The following is a 22474-nucleotide window of genomic DNA, read 5'->3' as shown; positions in this document are numbered from 1 at the left end:
GCAGGAACAGATTTACAGGGGGGGAGGAAGCTCACTTAAAATGTTTGTAGACACCCAAGTGGGCGTATGAAGTAAGCTCGGAGTTGAGGGCTGGATGTATAAATCCGGAGCCTTTCTCATACAGGTGGCATTTAAAGCTCTGGGATGGGATGAGATCATCAAGGGAATGAATTAGAAATGTAACATAGGAGGCAGTGAAGGGCAGGAGGAAATATGCGGACACTACTGTTTTTCTCAATCTTCCCTCTCTGGAGAGGGACTCGCCATCAGCACAGTTTTGTTTGTTTTGGCTGCTGGTTACCGCCTCTCTGAGGAAAATTGCAATCTGTGATCTAGGGAATTGTCCAAGGTGATTTTGTAATAGGACACTATTGCAATTTGTTTCAAAAACTGAGCATGAGCTGGGGTGAAAGGGCGATTTGGCATTTGTAGGACATAATTCATCAGGGATCTTTGGAAAGAAGCTAGTGGTCATGAGAATATGTGTCTGTGAAAAGAACAGAAAAATCTACTTTGCCTCCAACCAAAACTTGCTCTCGTATGAAAAAGTGGAATAATCTCTAATACATCATAATAATTAGTATATAGTGCCTATATTATGAACTAATATGAAGTTAAAATGTCAGAAGTGTACAGGCATATCCCTTGATAAAATAGCTCATTTAATCAAGGGAGTGAGTTCATTTAGTTCAAATCTTTCTCAAAATAGTAATGTCAAATCTGGCCAATAAGGGGAAAATTCACTAACATACTAGCTTTGTGTTCTCAGTAGACTGGGAGGGTAAATGGAATTGAACGCTGAATGAATTCTCTTTATGAGCTTTTATTAGCCTTGTTCCCTTGAAATTAGTAGAATGTCAGTTATATTAAATAACACTGCAGTTATTTAATTTATTAGAACTAATAAAAACAATGATCAGAATAATGCTACTTCATTTTTTGAGAAACTCTAATAAAGTTGCTCAAAAAGTTTGAATTTTCAACTGATTTGTCTCAGTCCTTCCCACTTTTTTATTTTCTTGCAAAAGATAAACAATTTTGCTTGCATTTTATATAACATTCATGTAAAATGTGTGAAAGAACTTGGTAATAGTAAGAAATAATCTATTTCATTTTATCTCCAACACAGTCTGTTCTTAATGCAGTAACTAGTGACTTAAGTAAGATAATATTTTTGTCTCCCTGTAACCCTGCAGTGGCTGACAGTGCGCTACATACTGCACCACTGCCGTGTTGGTTTCGACTTCCTCCGCCACCCTTACCTAGCCAGTGCGGCTTTAAACACATGTGCCCTGCACTGTTGTTCCTCGTGCCCATCACCGTGACGATTTTACACTTGCTGTTGACCCTCTTCTGACCTTGCTTCCTTCGCATATGCAAATGGCTTCCTCCCTCCTGTCTTGCCTGAAGAGTCAGTCACCTTCCCCAGGTCTTTTTCCCCTGAGCACTTTATTTGAAATCGCATGCCCAGTTGCCCTTATCACTCTCTTCCCCACTTACTTTTTCTCCCAAGTACCCATCTTCTTTCTCATTTACTGTATTATCTTCTGTTCATTAACCTATTTATTATTCTATCATAAGAGTGTCTTTAATCTCAGGAATCATCCTTTTGAGTATCTATCATGAATTTATAAAACCTTGGTCAATATCTGGCATGTCAATATCAATAAATGTCTGATGAATGAATAAATAACTTTCCCTAAGGCACTTTAAGATATATTTTAAATACTGAAAAACTAATACTAGTTAGATTTTGGCTCACTAAGCCTTGCCATGAGCATGTTCTTAGTATAAAAACATGAATCTGGGTTAAAACAACTTCTTGTTACTTAATATTCCTGAAAATATTCTTTATTACATTTCTGGTTGAATCAGACCTGGGTTTGAAGTTTCTTCAAAACAGGTAGTCAGGCGTGTGTAATAAGTGCCCAAGTATCGTGGCTGCTGCCATCATCATCCCACTTTTATTTATTTATTCTCCTCTGTTGTGATGTTATTCCCTTCTTTATATTTGAATTTTTCCTCACTGTTTTGTAGTCCTCTTGCATGTGTGTGTTTTTGCTCCAGTCACTACTGTCTTAAGAGTTACTCTCTTAATGTGTCGGTGACCTCATGATTCCAGATTCAGCGTGTGTCCTTTCATCCCTGGTCCCCTGTGCTGGTGACTTGTGGTCAGCAGCTCACCCTGTTGGCACTGTCTCCTTTTTTGTTGTCCTCTCTACTGGCTCCCTTGTGCTGCTTTTCTCACCGCTTCCCTGACTCCTGATTCATGTCTTTTAATACCTAAGTAAATGTCTTCTTACTCAAATACTGTTTTCTGGGCTCTTTTTTCATACTCTATTTCTCAATGATTTTTATTCAGCACACACTTATTAATAACTCCTTTTGAACATCTTCCAGACATTTTGTACTTTGACTTTTAAATATGCAAAATTTAATTTAATGTCACACAAAGCAGCCAGGAGGATGGGTTAGGAGGAGCCTGACGTAAAGGTAAGTACTGATTCATGAACATTTCCATTGTGATCAGCTATTGTGACTTCTAGACCTCACGGTGCTGGAGTATTTTATTTTCTATTCCTGGGAATAGCCCTCAGGAGTTCGAGACAAATTATTGAAAGACTGATTAGGATAAGCTTCTCTTCTAATAGTAGTCACACATGTTGGAGCCAGAAATTTGAGCTTAAAAGCTTTCAACTTCTAGATCTTCAACTAGGCATATTTAATCAAGGATCCAAGCCTTAGCTTGGGAATCCCCAAATACAGACAATAACAGCTTGGTGATTATTATGGAAAGTGTGTTCAAGGGTCCCACCCCCCTAAAAAACTCTACAAATTTATTTTAACTGTCTGAGATATTACAAGACAGCAAGTTAGCCTTCTGCTTCTAAGTCATATGGAATGGGGTAGCAAGAGGAGATTAAAATCTTACTCTGCATTAGTCTGGTCTGATTTTTTTTTTAAATATGGTGTGGAGACTTGTTATACTTAGAAGATGAAGGTTTGGATAGTAATAGCAGGGAGAGACATTAATTTTAGAGTTTTAGGTCAATGATCTAAGTATTGGACCAAATGAGCAGCAGCAGTACAGCCAAGTAATTACATGGCAATTGCTGGTATATTATTTTAATTTGTATAGCGATACACAGTTTGCATAGTATGTATACATTTATGTGGTATATCCCTCACAGCAGCCTATTAAGTTTGCAAGAACTGAAACTCATATAGAAGTGGCAACTTAACCATGAGTGCAACCGCCCCGCCCCACCCCCAACACACACACACAGCTGATAAACAGAAGAGAAGGATTCAAACTTAGGATTTGTGACTGCACATTTTCATGTTTGATTTGGCTTTGCCACACTGCTTTGTTTCTCGGTATAAAACGACCTATCGGCAAAGAAGTAGGTGTGTACGAGGTGGGGAAAGAGGCCGTTGGATGCACAGGAAAAGTTTTGCAAGATACTTTAGCTTATAATGAGTTTTTACTCAGGATTTGGCTGCTTTTTATCATCAAAAACTTGGGGCCTAACATGGGAGGGAAATGCACTGTCCTTCCTTGAACAGCCTGGTTTGTGTAGACGTTTCCGGAACAGGGACTGCCTTGTTAGCTCATTACTCTGTGGTCTGACCACTGACTTCCCATGGAAGGTTTTTCAGTCGTTCTCTGTTCCCTGGCTGACAGGGGAACAGCAGGCACTTCGGTGCTAAGGGCCAGAGCCCTTGAAAACTTTTCTGTGATTTCCAGAATCAACTGTATTCACTTAATGCAAACTAAGTGGAATAAAACTTGGCACACAGGGCGGCAGTGTTTTAGTCCTGTGTGTGTTTAGTTCATTGTGGTACTCGCCTGTTTTAGCCCTTTCCCCTCTTTGTTTATATTTTTATTTTGTATTGAATTATATGTTTCATTAAACATCCTTATGTTCCAAACCAGTCTTGGCTCTTTTGAAAGAATAAATACATTTACAAGTTTCCTGTCCTAAACTCAGTGTTATCTGTTATTAATGTTTTTTTTTTTTACCGAGGATGCTAATGTTATATCCAAGTCCCCATATTATATTTATTTAAAGTTGGGATAGGGACCAGTCAAAGAGATTTTTCCCTGGTGAAAAGTTAGTGTTAAATTTTGGCCACCAGCATCACCACTACCAAATCATTTGTCTTATTATAATATTTGTCCAAGTTCCCATTTACTAGGAAAATTAAGCTCTGTGTGTGTGTATGTATACTGAGCCATTGATAATGCAGATTTATATTTTTACATTAAATAGCAATGATTCAGTATAAATATTAATGTGTTTAAGAGTTCACATAGTTTGTAGCTTTCTGCTGAAAGTGTGATAGGACCAGTGTCCGGTCGACTTGCTGTTTGCTGAAGTCGCATTACAAGTCTCGTCCTGCAGTGATCTGTGTGTCATTTCTGAAGTTGTATGCCATGGGCAAGTAGTCTTTCTGGCCCATTTAACAAGGTTTCCTTTGTACGTAGGTCCCCTTGGAACCACTAACCACAGAAAAGCACCTAAGTCAGTTAGATCCATTGAATGCTTATATATTCTGAAGAGGTTTAAAGATCTAGCAGGCTATATTATAGGTTTCATTGACATTATTATTGCTTATGTTTTCCCTAAGTTCTGACCCAGAATTCTTTGGAGCATTTTATATTTGGAATGAAATTAAGAAAAAACTAGTTCTGTTAGCTTCATGACTATCCTGTACTGCTTGTCTATCTGCTGTTTTCTGTTCTCATTTTATTACTATATGTACTTTTTTTGCCTTCTTCATTTTTCTAGTTTTCTTAGGGGCTATTTCTGCTGTTTTCTTACTCTCTTATTTCCTAGTGGATTCTTATAACCTTTTTTTGGAACTACATGTGATTCTGACTGCTGGCCCTAGTAATGACCTCTCTTGCTATTTGAAGACTCCTTATATATATTTTTTAACTTTATCCTCCCCCATTGAAGGTTTCTGCCTACTTTTTCCTAACCATGGGTCTTAGCTATACCCCAATCCTTTATTAATTCCCCTTGTCTTAGTCCTGCCTTCCAACTTTGCTTTGTCTTACCACACCTTTAGTTAGTAGCCACATAGTTCTCCCATTCTGCCTGGAGTGCAGGTCATAGACCTGGTGCCTGCGACATCTTTGGGCAAAGCATTATACATACTTCATTACTGAAGAGCAGAGGAGTCCCTGAAAATGTAGCACAGTGATTTGACTTGAACGCTACCAAATGCACCCACCAAGATCAATGGCTTGAGCTGAAACGTGAAACCAAACACTGAATAAATGTCTGCAAAGTCACTGATTTATTTTTAAAAGTCTGAGTGAATTTTATTTGTCTTAATGTAGAAATGGGGAAAAAAACTGTAAGCAATACCAAGAAACACAACGCAGTGTCGTGTAAATACAGAAACACCTTTGCCGTTAATATTCTGGCATCAGAATTTTTAAATTGTGGGCGTGGTTTTTTAAAATGGCACAGGAGAAACTAAAGGCTAGGCAAGACATTGGCTAACTAAGAGTATGTGGGTTTTTTTTTATTTGAGCTGTTAGCAAACATTAGAGGAAAAGGCCCTGTTATTCCTGACTAATTTTGAATAAACTAATCTACAACATAGAGAAATTTTTCTATGTCACTTTTTAAAAAAGATTTTATTTACTTTTAGATAAAGGGAAAGGGATGGTGAAAAAGAGGGAGAGAGACATCAATGTGTGAGAGATACACAGATCGGTGGCCTCTTGCCCACCCCAACTGGGGGCCTGGCCTGCAACCCAGGGTGTGCCCTGACTGGGACTTGAACAGGTGACATCATGGTTTGCAGGCCGGCACTCGATCCACAGAGCAGCCAGGGCTCTGTGTTACTTTTTCTTACCTCCACTACTCCAACCCTGCCTCCTCAAAGTCCCACTCCCAATTATTTCCCTCAGTTCAAGTTTAATAGAAACTGCAAAACATCCAAAGTGATGCCCACTGCCATGCACGTCAGTTGGCCTGCTCCACGGCAGAGGTTGGGCTGTTTCCTCCCGAGGAACAGAGGCTGGCCTCCCTGACCCTGTCCCGTCCCATACCTCATCTGGGCTAAGTCTAAGGTCTTGTGTGTTAAGCATGACAGTAGTAAAATTAGAGGTTTTTCCATGGCCATCTACTGCCACATGACCCTAAAATGGCCTAGTGCTCACTTCTGCTTAGAGAAACACTCTTTGTTCTTCTGGACATCAGTCTTGATGGTACCACTGCCTGGCTTCCAGCCAGCTGGGCACACCTCCCCACGTTCATCAGTGAACTGGGAATCCTGAACTAGTCTCAGAGTCTGTCCAAGGAGCGGCCTACAGGGACATTGCTCACGGTCATGTCTACTGGTGAGACCTGCTTCTGGAAGTAGAGTTAAAAGGGACACCGGGCCGGATGACATCTAAGGATGGCTGTTCTGTTGTTGTTGTTGTTTGCTTCCTGCCTCCAGCTCCGACTTTCTCTTTTACTCAGTAATGGACTAATCTTTACCTGGTCCACTGATCGATCTTGAACATGTAATTAATTAACCTCTTGCAAGTCTAGAGAATTTAGCCAAAGTGGTTCTTGAATGTAAATATCATGTTTATGGTATTCTAATGATTTCTCATAATCCCTCTTTTGTTAAATGAAATTCTGAAAGTCAGGCAGGGATTTCCATACTGAGAGTGCTTTTGTTTCATACATGGGTATGAATGGCAATGGGAAGCCAACTTTCATGTAGAATAAAATGTGGGTATTCATTTTAGAACAGTATTGTTGGGAAAAGGTACAATTTTAGGGATGGTAGTGCTGGGCCAGTGCATCATAATTGTATGCACTTTTGCACTTGCCATTTATTTGTCAACTGCCTGCCGCATTTCAGGCCTGATGTTTTTGTTTTCAATGCACTGCCATTGTCCACATCATAGCTAGTGACCTCTCACTGTAAAAGTAAATGAGATGATGTCATTTCCAAGCTTAAAATACACTAATGGTTTTAAATTTTATTTTGTGTTATATTAGTAAAACCACTACGAGGTTTTTTGTTTTTTTTGATTAATGATAGCATGGCACATCTTTTTGGTTCTTTTTCTTTTAACATGCTGTTATTACAGGCAGCTTACTAGGTGAGTCTTGCTTTTGTTTTGTTTGCTTTGTTTTGTTTTGATCCAATCTGATCATCTGTGCCTTTCCTGGAAGGTTTTGTCCTTTTTCTTTTTAGCGTGGCTATTCATGTGATGGAGTTTGAATCTACCATCTTGCTATTTGTTTTCTATTTATCTCATCTATTCTGTGGGCTTTTTCTTTTTTTGGTGGACTATTTTAATTTGTTTCATTTTTTTGTTGGCTTATTGGCTGTTACTCTCTGTTTCATTTTACTGGTGGTTGCTCTGGGGTTGATAGTATACCTTTTGAACTACCTTAAAGTAATGTTATAACTCTTTATGTGTGATATAAAGCCTTATAATAATATACTCCCATTTTCCTCCTCTTGGGCTTTCACTATAATGCATTTTGCTATAGCATATGTTTAAAACTCTTAACATGTTATTTTGACTTTCAACTCACTTATTTTTTAGAGAAGCTCGAACAATATTAAAAATGACTTTATGTCTGTATACTTATATACTATTTTTAGTATATTTCACTTGTTTGTGTAACTCTTGTCTTTTATCTGAAATTCTTTCTTCTACCTGAAGAACGCCTGAAATATTTCTTCCAGTGCTAATGAATTCTTTCATTTTTTCTGAGGAAGTCATTTTTCACTGTCATTTTGAAAATGTTTTTGTATGAGATTTCAGATGGACATTTTATTATTATTATTATTATTATTATTATCTCAGTACTTTAAATATGTTGCTCCACTGTATTCGCAGTCATATTTTTCTGGGCAAGAAATCTGCCATAAAACTCAACTTTCTTCCTCTGTACATGTGTCTTTTTTTCTCTGGTTGTTTTGAAAATTCCTATCACTAGTTATGTACAATTTGATTATTTTGTACCATGGGAATTGTTATTGTTTTCTTCATATTTCTTCTCTGTGAGGTTCACTGAGCTCCTTGAATCCATGGGGTTTTAGTTCTCATCTAAAATTTCTAAATTTTTTAGGAAATTTTTAATGCTTATTTTTTATTTCAGTTTTTTTCCAAGTATTTTTTCCCATGGTACTCTTATTTTAGTGACTTCAATTACACATATATTTATTATACATATATTATGCCTCTTAAAGTTGTTCCACAGCTCCCTGGTATTCTTTATATTTTCTTTTTACTCTCTTTTTTTTTTCATTTCAAGTTCTATTGCCATGTATGTCAGTTTACTGATTTTTTTGTTGTGTCCTAATCTACAATTTTTCTTATTCAGTGATCTAGGATATTATAGGTTTTTTCCTCTAGAAATTGATTTTTTGGCATTTTTCATGTTTCCACATAAAATCCTCAGTGTGTCCTCAACCTTCCCAAAATGTGAGATATAGTTATAATAACTTTTAACTTCCCAGTGTAGTAATTCTGTCATCTGTGTATTTCTGGACCTGTTCATTAACTATTTTCTTCATTGATTGTATTTTCTTGTTCCTTGGGCCAAGATAATTGTGGGTACTAACCAAAAATTTTACTGTGTACTCTAGATATTTTTGTGTTCTTTGTAAATATCCTTGAGCTTTGTTTTGGAAGGCAGTTAAAATTCATGGAAACAGTTTGATACTCTGAACTTTTTAAAAAGCTTTGTTACATGCAATCAGAGTAGCTTTGAATCAAGAGCCTTTTTTCCCCGCTAGTGAAAGCAATGCCCTTCTGAGAGGAACTCAGCGTTCAAGGTATTTGAAGGTTTTCCCCTCCGACTGGTGCGAACAGAACAGGTGTTATTCCCAACCTTCTGTGAGGATCAGACACTGTTACCTCTACTCCTTTTGCCTGATGTGTTCCCGGGCCTCCAGTGTTTTTTTCCCCATGCACGTGCTAATCACTACTACAGCTAAACACTCCGGGGGGACCTCTTGAGATCTTTAGAACTTTCTGTATTTTTTGGTACTGTGCCCCAAGACCTACCTGTGCCTCTTCAGCATGTCCAGACTCCCACCTCCGTCCCCTCCACTCATGGAGACTTCCTCTCTCCGCCTGCCTGCCTTCTCCCAGTGCTGCAGTTTGGAAGTTCCAAACAGTAAGCTGGGGCGTCATAAGGCTCACCTTGTTTGTTTTCCTCTTCTCAGGCACCACTGTCTCACACTGCCTGGGTCCAAAGTCTCAAAACTGTTATTTCAGGCAGGAGACATGTCTACTCACTATTTGCATCTTTGGCCAGAGAGGGAATTTCCCTTACCGTCTTCTAATGGTTTTCAATTTAATCATAATTTGTGAGATGATATAGTCTCTCTTTCTTCAACTTCATATTTTACCACTCCCTTCAGCCACATTCATTTTCTGTTCCAACCTCAGATTTGCCTTTGGCCATTTCCTTTCCTTCAGCCCGAATGCCACTTTCTCAAGCGAGCTCTCATCACCATGATGCCCCACATCATCTGCTAGCAACATTACCATATTTATTTATAGAACTTGTCCTCATCGAAAATCATCTCGTTTGTTTTGTTTCTCTGTCTCTTTCCCACTCCATGTCTGTTTGCTTTATCGTGTACACGATTTGGAGGAGGTCTTGTCATCTTTTCATAAGAAGTTATATGACTTAAAACAATGTTTGGCACATAATTAGTCTTCAATAAATATTTGATACTTAAACTGGTGTATGAGTAATTATATATTTTCACACAATTCCAGAAATAGGCATTATCATTTTATAGCCATGACATATTAGTCACTCGGCCAGTCAGTATTATAGTGAACCACAGTTTTGGGTCCTTTAGGACAATTCATGTCCTTTATGACGCTGCTCATAATGGCAGTCACTTTTGTGTTTGTTGGCTGCGGGTACCTACTTTACTCAAAGTTGCTTTTAGCAGTATTTTCTGTATGCTTTGTTATTGGAACAATTTATTTTTAATATTGAAAAATTAACTTTGAGTTATAAGATACAAATTACTTAGAATGTCTGGGAACTGGAATTTCTGAAATCAAGTTTTTGGGAATTATGCTAGTTTCTACCTTCATTGGGATGTTAAGTCTTCTTTAGGAACAAATAAGAAGTGGGATATTTAAGTCCATATTATGAATGGGGGGTGTTGTTGATTTTGAGGGGTGGAAACATGATGGGTTTTAGTCAGACTGTCTATGTAGTATTGAAATTTTATGGCATAATCTACTTAATTTGTCTCATTTGCAAAAACAAAAACAAAACATCATTATAGTCACAAACTAATTACTAGCCATGCATCATTCATTTGAAATTGAGCCCAAAGCATTTTGTAGTTATAAGCAAAAAGGTCTCTTATGATTCATCACTTTGCAAACAGCGTTGTTTTAAGGTTGCTTTTAAGACCCAAATATCAACTAGTGCCTGGGAAGTACTTTCATTAAATAGGCCTATGTAGTCTCTTCTAAGACTGTTTTGGAAACATGATGGAAAAGGGGGGACTGGGCTTGTGGAACCGTGTTGCTATAGTGTAGGACAATTTTATCCCACTTGTGACTTAAGATGTAATTGTTGTATGTAGATTGGTTTATTTAATGCTTCATTCTTGAGGACATCTGTACAGGGTCTGTAAAGTGCATTTTTAATGAAGTCAAGTAAAATGCTATAATGAGTATTCTACTCAGTTGGCTGTCCTCATTAACACAAAAGTGAATATTTGATGAAAATAGATTATATATATACTTCTTACATGGTCTCAAAGCATCTCCCTATAAATTACTTATTATAAAAGAAGAGTATGGTTACTTTACATTGGAAAACTGTTAGATGTCACTTTAACCAGATATGCATATACTCGTATGTTTTCCTTTATAGTGGATACATATTGTGTAATATCCTTATTATAGGGTGAAGAAGAGAAACTGATAAAACAAATGGGGCTAAAAAGAAACAATTAGTTCATATGGGTGAAGAGTTGTTCTCCTATTCTTAAAACTGATATTTTAATAAAGTTTCAAAACACTTTTATAGCCACCTCAGAAATAAAGAATAAATTTAACAAAAGCTGTGTAAACCACTAATAATGATAACACTTGACAAAATATGGAAAGTTTTTGTTTTAAAACAGAAGGGAAAAACTGCAAACCTCATAAACCCCTAAATTTCATGAGTGGCCTGGTGAGAGTTTCCAGTTAGAGAAGAGAGCTGAGTTCACGCAGAGGGTGTGGTTCTCTCAGAGCTGAGGAGGCAGGGATCACAATTTATGGTGGCCGAAACAGCAGGGGTCTGCAGGGCAGGGCATTAGAACGGAAGGGATTGTACACAGAGGGTTACCAGTAGTCCATGGGGGATCTCACTTGGGTTTGTAGGCTGGGCTGTTTGTATGCTGAGCAAGGTTTGTCACACAACACCTGCTCCAAGCTTAGAGTGGAACAGAGATACTAAATACAGGGCCAGCACTTCTAGGAGGCATTGGATTTCTGACCCTGCCCGAACAGAAAAATCTTTTTTATTTTATTTCATTTTATTTTTTTAAAATTATTTTTCAAGTACAGTTTTCTGTCTATTACTCCCATCCCATCCCACCCCCCATCCTCCCCCCTCCCTCCCATTTCCACCCTTCTCAGTTGTTGTCCATGTATCCTTTATATAGGTTCCTCTAAATCCCTCCCTTATTTCCCCTGAAATTCCCTCCCCTCTCCCCTCTGGTCACTGTCAGCCTGTTCTCTATTTCAGTGTCTTTGGTTATATTTTGCTTGCTTGTTTGCTTTGTTGTTTAGCTTCCTGTTAGAGGTGAGATCATATGGTATTTGTCCTTCAACACCTGGCTTATTTCACTCAGCATAATGCTTTCCAGTTCCATCCATGTTGTTGCAAAAGGTAGGAGCTCCTTCTTTCTTTCTGCAGCATAAAATTCCATTGTGTACATGTACCATAGTTTTTTGATCCATTCATTTACTGACGGGCACCTAGGTTGCTTCCAACTCTTGGCTATTGTAAATTGTGCTGCTATGAACATTGGGGTGCATCGGTTCTTTGGGATTGGTGTTTTAGGGTTCTTAGGATACAATCCTAGCAGTGGAATTGCTGGGTCAAAAGGCAAGTCCAATTTTAGTTTTCTGAGAAACTTCCATACTGTTTTCCATAATGATTGTACCAGTCTGCAGTCCCACCAACAGTGGACCAGAGTCCCCTTTTCCCCACACCCTCTCCAACATTTGTTGTTTATTGCTTTGTTTATGATAGCCATTCTCACCGGTGTAAAGTGGTATCTCATTGTAGTTTTAATTTGCATCTCTCTGATAGCTAGCGATATTGAGCATCTTTTCATGGTTCTTTGGATCCTCTGTATGTTCTCCTTGCAGAAGTGTCTGTTCAAGTCCTTTCCCCATTTTTAAATTGGGTTAGTTGTCTTCTTAGAGTGAAATCGTGTGAGTTCTTTGTATATTTTGGAGATTAAACCTTTGTCTGAGGTATCATTGGCAAATATGTTTTCCCAATCTCAATGCCTCATTCACTCAACATTTACTAAAGCAACTGGAAAGGTTGGGTGTACTGTAGGAATAAGGACCACACCCCAAACGAGTTTTTACTTTAAGCCCATCCTAACAAAATCTATAGTCAAGTCCTGTGGACTCCTTTGGGAAGAAAGGTTGGTAATTGAGTTGTGCCAAGTTAGAAGAACTGGGCCAGCACCTCTTACTTCCCATGGAGCTGTATCAACTAAGTGCAAGTGCAAGTGCAAACCTGAACAGTGTAATCACCCAGTGATTGATTCGCCTGCTAAAGCAAGAGTGAATGTTCTTCAAAAGGAATATTATACCTCAACCCTTGATATGTTATAATACTTAATTCAAAAGTAAATAATAATAAAACAGGATGTGTTGTTAAAAAGAAAAAGTCAAACCACACTCAAAATGGCCCAAATTTTGGATTTCACGTGCAGAGACTTTAATGTGGATATTATGAAAATGTTCAAAGAACTCAAGAAAATGATCTTAAAGGAAATAGAGGAAAGTGCGGTCTTAATTAAGGAATATTTGCACTGAAATGAAAATCATAAAAACTTAGCATATGGAAGTTCTCAAACTGAAAATTTCCATAACTGAATCGAAATATTTAATGTAAGGGCTTGAAGTATATTGCAAATAATAGAAGAATCAGTGATTTGAAGACAGATCTATAGAAATTATTTTAAGAATGTAGGAAGAAAAGATTGTAGTAAATATGAACAGAATCTCAGATACTGTTGGGTATATACCAGTCTGTCCAGAACTCTTATAATTGAAATCCCAAAAGGATAAGGGAGTAAGATTGTGGCTGACGAAATATTTGACAAAATAATGGCTAGGAAATTCCAAATTGAATGAAGAACATCAACATATCCTTCAAGAAGCTCAACAGACCCAATCAGGGTAAATATTAAAAGGAAAGACATGATGGTACATCCTGATCAAATTGCTGAAAGCCAAAGATAAAGAGAAAATCATAAAAGTAACTGGGGAGAGGGGCATAGAGAGCATTACTTACTGAAAAACAAGGATGAGAGCTTTTGATGGCTTTGTTGGAAAGCAGAAGTCAAGAGAAAGGTGTATTTTAAACCATTGAAATAAAAAAAACCCTATAAACTCAAAATGTTTTTTTTTTTATCACATACTCTTCCAAAAGTAGAGCAAAATACATTTTTAAGTGATATGAATCCTGAGAGAGTTTGGGAGCATCTGACCTATCCTACAAGAAATGGTATAGGCTGTCCAGAATTCATGATTCTGTAGGGAAACTCAGATCCACAGAAAGAAAACTGATAACTAAAACAAACAAAAAAAGAACAATGTGAGATGGGTTTCTTAATGTTCACAGAAGTAAGTGACATGACGGAAACAGTACAAGTGACGTGCACAGCAAATGGAACTGTGCTGTTGCAGCATTACCCACATGCAGTCGACCAGAAGGTGTGAAATGGGAGTGAACTGTTGGAAGGGTGAGGCAGTTGATGAAAAATGAACAGGTACAATATTTACTAAATAGCAACTCTCAATAGAGCAATACAAAAAGATGCATTTTGTTATTCTTAGAGCACTCAGAAAAAGTTTAATGAAAAGAGATACAGTTCTGAAGACATTAGGAAAAATAAAATGGAATATTAATTGCTTGATTAGCACAGAATCAGGAAAGGTATAAAAGAAAGATAAAAACAACAGGCAAATAGAAAACAAAGAGTAAAACAATAAGAAAAATAGCATAGTTATGAATATTTCAAGGCAAAGCATATTATAAGAAAAAGTGGTATTACACAATAATAAATGGAGTGATTTACTAGGAACAATCATAAACATGTATGCTTCTAATAGCACAGCATCAAAATTCTTGAAGCAAAAACTGATAGAATTAAATGGAGAAACAGATAATTTCTCAATCATAATGAGACTTCAAACACTCCTTTTGCAGTAAATGCTACAGAAACTGACCAAACATATTAGTAAATATTTTGAAAATCAAGACAGTTCTAACAACCAGCTTAGAATTGACATTTGCAGAACATATCGCACAATAGCTTCATTATATGCTTTCTTTTCAAATACCCATGGAGTATTTGCCAAGGTAGACCATGTAGGGACATAAAACAGATCTCAGTAATTTTTAGAAGATTCAGATTTTACATCATATGTTTTCTACTTTTCTATCTAAAACAATTGACTTGTACAATAATAGAACATCTCCTTGAAAATTATGTAACACACTTTTAAGTTGTTTGTGTGTCAAAGAACAATTAGTTTGAACTGAATGAAAATGAACACATTGAAAAAGAAAACTAATTCTTTAATTACCAATATCAGACATCAAAGAAGGAAGTTCACTACAGAAACTGAAAGACTCATATTATACATAATCATGTGTAAAAAATGTCAAAATATTTGTATATCAAATGTTGCAACTCACTAAAAGGACTTGATTATGACCAAGTAATGCAAGCTTGGTTTACCTTAAAAAATGTAGTTAACCTATTACCAGAAACAAAGGGAGACATATTACATCTAAACATCTAAAAAGATGTAAAATAAAAGGTATTTGAGTGCTCGCTTTGGCAGCACATATACTAAAAAAAAAGGTGTTAGAATTTTGCTTTATGACAAGTAAAATCTCTTAGCAACTAGAAATTGAGTAACTTCTTCAACCTAATAATTAAAGACATCTATGGAAAAGCTGAAGCTATCCTCATGGTTAGTGGTAAAATATTAAATGCTCTGTTATTTATGATTAGAAACTAGTCAAGGGTTATCTATTCCTACCTCTTCAGCATTATAATGAACCTCGTAGCCTGTGTGATAAGAAAAGAAAAAGTAAACCATTTTTAATGACCTGATTGTCTATGTGAATGCATAAGGAATTTGCAATAAACTTTTTCAAAGTAATCAGTGTATTCAACAAGATAGTCAGTACACCAAAATGAGTTCTATTTTTCTCTGTAGCAATGATATATATTGGAAAACAGAATAAAAGATAGTGCTATTTATAACAGCATCAAAAAGATTAAAATATTTAGGGATACATTTCACTAAACATGCTGTTTTCTACACTGAAAACTATAAGATATTGCTGAAATTCAAGTTGCAAATGAGGTATTTACCACGTTCATAAACTGGAAGACTCAATATTACCAAGATTTTATTTTTTCCCCTCAAATGATCTATATGTTACTAATAGACATATGATACACATTCCCAATCAAAGTCTCAGTGGGTTTTATTACAGCAGTTGACAAAAGTTACAAACATTCATATGTCAAAGAGAGAACCTAGAATAGACAAAATGAACTTGGAAAAGAACAAACTTGGAGGACTTAGACTATTGATTTGATATCCAGGCAGTAAGGTATGGCTCAGAGATATGGGTACAAATAAACTTTTTCTGAAAAGTTTAGAAATAGATCCACAAAGATAACAGCAAATGATTTGCAATAAAGACTTCAAGGCTAATGAATGGGAAAAGGAACTTCCTGGTATAAAATGGTGTTGCAAAACTTGGATAGCCTATGGAATAAAGTGAATCTCAACTCGTGCATCTCACATACAGAATAATTAATAAGGGGTAGTAGTGTAGACCTAAATATGCAAAGATAAAATATAAAGCTTCTGGAATAAACCACAACAGTAAAGGTGGTATAAAATGGTATAAACTTTTATTTCTTATAAAGTTGTGTATACATACCCACTAAAATTTTTTAGATCTTTCATGGAGATGAAAAGACTCATATAGGACTATTCATAATATCCTGTATTGGTTTTCACACATGGCTGTAACCAACATCTACAGCCCTGATGGCCTAAAACAACAGAAATTTATTCTCTTACATTTCTGGAGGCCAAAAGCTCTAAGTCAGCGTTTTGGCAGGGTTGATTCCTTTTGGAGACTCTTGAGGAAGGATCTGTTCCTTGCCTCTCCTAGTTCCTGGGAGCTGCTTTCAATTCCCGGTGTTTCTTGGCTTGTAACATCAGTTTAGTCTACCTTTTCCTTCACATCGCTGCCTTCTGTTTGTTTCTCTCTCTACTATTTCTATTAAAGTGACATCAGCCATCGGACCCAGGGCTCACCCTAAAAGCTAGCAGATCTCATGTGAAGATCCTTAACTTCACCACATCTGCAAAGACCCTGTTTTCAAATAAGTTCACATTAACAGGTACCTGGGGTTAAGACTTAGAATACCATTTTTTTTAGTCCGTATTCAACCCAATCCTCTACGTAGCCCCAAAATGAAAAAGAAAACATCCAAAAAAAACTATTAACGGGAAAATGGATAAACAAATTTTGATGTGTTCTTGCAATGAAATATTATTGTTCACTAATAAAAAGGAACAAAGTACTCAATTATACCAGGTGTGTATGAATCTCAAAGTAATTTTGTTGTGTGAAAGAAGCCAGACTCAAACAGTGTTTCTTGTAGGCTTCATTAATACAAATTTTTAAGAACAGGCAAAACTAAGTTATAATGATTGAAGTAAAAACATTGGTTTTCTCCGGGAGGCTGGGGACTGTCTGGAAGCAGACGTGAATGAATTTAAAACACCAGAATAGTTCAGAGTCTTATGCCAGCTTTTTAATTCATCAAATATGAAACTTACGTGTTCAGAGTGCTTGCTAAGATTGCCAAGTTAAATAAGTCTCTTGCTCTCTACCTTTACCACCTGAGTATCTATAGAATTCATCTGGACCTCCTGTGAAATCCTTAGTGGTCCAGAATTGATAAGCATTTGTAAACGATGACAAAGCTATTCATGGTATTTATAGCCAATTGTTGATTTCTTGGCTCGCTAGAGGAATATACGTTTTTATCTGGTTAATTTTTTTTCTTGGCTTTACCTTTTTCCTATGAAAACTTGTAAAAAAACATACCATATGTACTTTGCTGTTGTGTAGTTTTTAAAATAATTTTAGCATATGAGTTTTAATAGCATAAGGCTACATTTCTTTTAAAAAACATCTTTTTTATATTCTAAGCACTACCCAGGCGTTAGGCACTTGAATAGCTATGTTTTTGACGCCTCTCTTGAAGTAAAATGAACACTGCTTTTTTCTGAGAATTCTGGAAATCATGAAAATATTGGCCAGCTAATGATAATGGTTATATATTTCTCACCTAGTTTAATTAGAAAAGTGAAGTTCAAAACTTTTTCATAAGTGTCTTAATTCTCTCATTAGATCCTGTTTCTCAGATGTCACTTCCCTCCCTCATCCCTTTGTCATTTTCTTCAGTCCTGTCTTTCACAAAGATGCATTTGTTTTTTCACCCTCTCCTTGCTTATCACACCTCTCCCACAAGAGCAGAATAATTGGCTAATATGGAAATATGAGTGGAGAATAGAGTGTGGATCTGGAAAAGATATTAAAAATTCAGCAGAGCAGGAGGTAGATGGATATACCCAAGAGAAAGGAAAGGAATATGAAGTAGTAGTAGGCAGAGCACACAGCAGGCTCCTCTCCATAGTGTTTTATCTAATAACTGCTGTGGGGAAATTAAAGTCTATTCTTATCGGAGGACATAGCAGAAGTAGTTGGAGTATCAGATGGCTTTTAAGCTGCAGTTGTTAATTTCTACATTGCAATGATCTTCGTGGGACTAACTGTACGCTTGATTGGCAGTACGTGACCTTGGAGCGTCATTTAACCTTCCTGAAATACTATTTCATTATTCCTTATAATTATGTATTTAAAAGTGTATAAAGTAAAGGTTTAGTCAGTCTATTAAGACTGAAGTGAGTAGCTTTTTAATGAGTTGGTTGCTTGTAGTGGTTGAAAGTTAAATGAACAGTTAAGTATCTATGATTTTATGTACAGCTTTAGGGAAAAGTAATGAAGAGATGGAACATGTACTGAACTTTCTTTTGAGGTGAGCCTAAGTAAGCCTGCAGACAGGAAGGGGCAAAAACCCAGCAAGTTTGGAATAAGTTGACTCCTGAAAATTTCTTCCTTATAAAAAAAACTGCATAAAGCGAACCATATTCAGCATTAAACATAATTGGTATAAAAATACCAAATTAGTTATTTTTTTCTTCATAGAATAATAGATACAATTAAAATTAGATCTTGACAGATCACTTCTCCTTGGGGACTTTTTTGTGCTTTTTATCTTTTAAGACAGAAGGAGAGTTAGAGGAAATGCACTGTAAGGGCAGTAACCACTGCCTCGGTGCCTCTCATGGCACCACCCAGTGGGCACCCAGTCAGGACTTGTTGCTTAACTGATTCTCTAAAGGTCTTTTCATCTTATGTTGTCCCTGTACCAACCACATATGTTGCCAACAAGCAGAATGTGAGAATCCAAATTACTCTTAGGGTTCTGAATTTGCTTGTTTAATTTTCACTAGTCACTGCTTTTAAGGTTATTTCATTCTGGCACGAGTCATCTATGGCGGTAGTAGCAGATTGCAGGAGTACTGCTCCCTGCCTTCAAGAAACAGTAGTGAAATCAAATATTCTTTACTTTTTTATACCTTGACATTTCAGATTATAATTCATTTTTGTCAGACTTCGGTGCTTTGGGTTTACATTGTGAAGATCATTTAACAAATGTAAAGGATACGTCTGTAAAAATGAAATTATAATTTCTTCTAACATTCTAATTGTTAACTACCTTAAAGTTACGTTTATGATAGCCGGTTTTTTTTTTGGTGACTTCGTATGCCATTGAGAATATTATTTGTGCACTATAGCTTTATTTTTGCATTCACCTTAACAGTTAACAGCCCAGCCAGAGTTCTAGGTTTCTTAGCAAGCAAACAAAATGCAAATCCCTAGTGTTGATAGACTATGTGAAGTAATAAGGAAACATTCTTCAGGGTTTAAAATAAAATATTTCCTCATTGTTTTAAATCTGTTTTCTTTGATTCCATCTGAAGAAACAAACTTTGATTTGATTAATAAGAAAAAGAGCTGTGCTTAAGCCATCCTCTTGGTCTCAAGATTTAGATCTTTGAACATTAGCTTTCACTGAGGTCTTTTTTTTTTTTTAAATAAAAGGGGTAACCATTGGCCTAAGGGGCCAGAGTGGGCTGAATGGTGGACTAAAGACAGTGACTACATCCAGGTGACCTCCCATGTCCCTTTTCAGTTCAATAATTTCATTCACCAAAATACATTTGTCTTGTATCAGTCAAAATACTAACCGTGAATTTGGAAGAAAGAGCAATATGAAAAGCACGTCCAATTTACAAAACTGCAGTCAAAAACCTTGTTGTTTGGTTGGCTTTCCTGACTTTGCTTTATCAGGGTTTTTCATGAACACTTTGTTCTGCATTGCATCATAGACTTGCTCTATCTTTTCAAGCTACCTGTCCCTAGTGCCAGGTAGACTCATTACTCATACAAATCTAGGTTATATTTTTTCCTAGGAAAATTAATTACTTTATACTGGCTGCATATGGTTAGCTTGTCAGCAGGAAACCTTTAACATATTTTGGGGCGGTATCATATAGCCATTTAAACGGTCTTTTTTTTTTTCTCTCTGCACAAAGCAGTTTGCTAATATGTAATATGTTAAAATTAATATATTTTGTAATACTAATGGTTTTCATGGAATACTGAAGGATTCCTTCTCATGTTTATGGCAAAGTGCTAAATACCTAACTTCAAAATCATGAATAAGGGCACAGACTGAAAACAGATTCTAGGGGCTCATTACAAACCTCTAGAAGGCCATAATATATGTACCGAAGTGAGTGTTCTTTTGTACATCTTATTATTCTTAATGATATATTAAATATAATAGAGTATTATGTAGAATTGCTCCAATATAATATAAATATACAAGGCTTCTCTGGAAAAAGTCCAGCCATTGTTAATATAATGAAAAAGGTTTGCATAGCATCAAATAACTTGGCAGCCAAGGAGAGTGGGCTGGAATGCACATATGTGAACAATGACAGCTTCACTGTACTAGTCAGTGGGGGGGTAGATGCTGTTGAGATTAACTCTTTATTGCTCAGCTCTTTTTAGATGAGTGAGCTGGGTTATATTGTTACATTGTTAAAATAATGTCTATTGTCCTATGAGCATGTGTACTGTGTGGCTGTTGCATTGAAAATGAGTGAGTAGGGCAATGAACCTGCATCAAATTTTGCATTAAGCTTGAATATTCCTCCATGGAAACTATTTGGATGATTCAGAAGGCTTTTGGGGACTATGCAATGAATTCAGTGCAGATAAAAGTATGGCACAAAAGCTTCAATGATGGTCCAGAATTTGTTGAAAGTGACCCACATTCTGGAAGGCCTGCAACAAGCAGAATACCTGCTCGTTGAACACCTGAGAATGTTGAACATGTACAGTCTGCAGTCACAAAGGTCAGCAAAAGACAGTGCAAGGACTAGAAGCTGATCTCAGGATTCCAAAATCTACTGTGACTGAAATTTTGATGAATCTTGGCATGAACCATGTTGTGGCAAAATTCCTGTTGTGGTAAAATTTGTTCTGTGGCTTCTGCTTCCAAAGCAAAAGTAACATTGTGCTGCAGTTGCCAGTGAACCAGATTTCCTCAAGGAGGTTAGAGCCAGAGATGAATCAAGGGTGCCTTCTCTGAAGGGGACAGAGGTGTCATTGTCCTATGTGCAGTGTTTTTTTATCTTGTATCTTCCTTAATAAATACCTCTATTTTTCATATCAAATGATTGGATACTTTCTGGACAGACCTGGTATACCACTTGCAATATTTAAGGAAGTATAAAAATTTGAAGAAAGTGAGTTCACTGGGAGCATTTTAAGATACATGAAATGACTTTATAGAAGTAATTAATGCTTAGGTCTACTTTGTGTACTAGACATTCAATAGTCAAGCATTATTCTAGTAGAACCTCACTTTTTATTTCTAAAATTTTGTATTAATTAACTTTATTCTATAAAATCATTATTCATTTCTTTTTCCTTTAAGAAATGTCTTTTTTGAGCTTATAGTTTTTTACTCTCTCCTAGGAGAAAAACATTTTCTCTAGACAAGAATTTGAAGACATTCCACGAAGTCAAGGAATTTTAAAACATTCCTTAAAGTACTTTGTAGAGGGGGCCTTCTTGGTAACTGTATTTGTTGAGCTCTTAGAATCTCTTCTGTGTACACATAAACAAACATTTCACATGTCAAGTGCCTGGGGGGAGTACTGATGTAAATTAGACATTTGTACTATTTGCTAGGAAACTTTTCAGTCAAGTCCTTGTAAGATTTTGGTCCATTTGGAGATATATTCTCAGAGGTGTTTACTGAGATTAACTCTTTATTGCAATGAGTTAAACATTATACTCACACATGAGTATGCTGGGTTATATTGTTGCATTGTTAAAATAATGTCTGTATTATCCTATTGCATCTAATAAGTTTAGACTTTTGTATGGCATGTTTTGTTCTAAGTAACAACCACCTATTATTATCAGATAGCTTTCTGGGTCCCCGACAGACATCCGTGCACCTTATGAGCCGTTGCTGTTTAGCCTTTCCTTTCGGGTCTGTGACTGATGGAAGTGGTTCCTCTTTTAACCCTGTCATGTTCTGTCATTTTTATCTTGACCTTAACTGAAACTGCTTTTGATGTGTATAATAATGTTGAAGTTCAAGAGTTAAACTATTACTGTCCCATCAATCTGTTTTAAGTCTCAAATTCCTAATACATTTGGTCAAGGAATTCATATGTAGCTTAAATGCCCTAGGTCTCCGGCCTTCCGGTAAGTGGCCCTTCCTTTACATGTGTTGTTAGAACATGGGGAGTAAGTTTAAGGCAAGAACTTGCTAACCCTCTAGCCCTTTTGTGTATATTTTTGACACTTTCAACCCCTGCCTCCCCAAGTCCCAAACAGACCTGTGGCTTTGCACTGCTTCCGTCTCCTGTTATGCCTGTACTTCTCAAGTCTAACTCTGCTAATTTAGTACGTGTCAGGAGTCATTCCACTTTCCTGCGTTGCTGAAGAAAGTCACTTTG

At 36.6% G+C, this 22474-nt stretch overlaps 1 protein-coding gene across 2 annotated transcripts in view; it reads left to right on the top strand.

Moving 5' to 3' along the window:
- DIAPH3 (diaphanous related formin 3) overlaps nt 1–22474 on the top strand; it is a 475029-nt gene that overhangs the window by 244004 nt on the left and 208551 nt on the right. The window lies entirely within an intron of this gene.

This window comes from Sturnira hondurensis, unplaced genomic scaffold (genome assembly GCF_014824575.4).
Source record: "Sturnira hondurensis isolate 20B ecotype Veracruz unplaced genomic scaffold, ASM1482457v3 Scaffold0024805, whole genome shotgun sequence".
NCBI classification, from domain to species: Eukaryota; Metazoa; Chordata; class Mammalia; order Chiroptera; family Phyllostomidae; genus Sturnira; species Sturnira hondurensis.
This window is presented reverse-complemented; position numbering and strand designations above follow the sequence as displayed.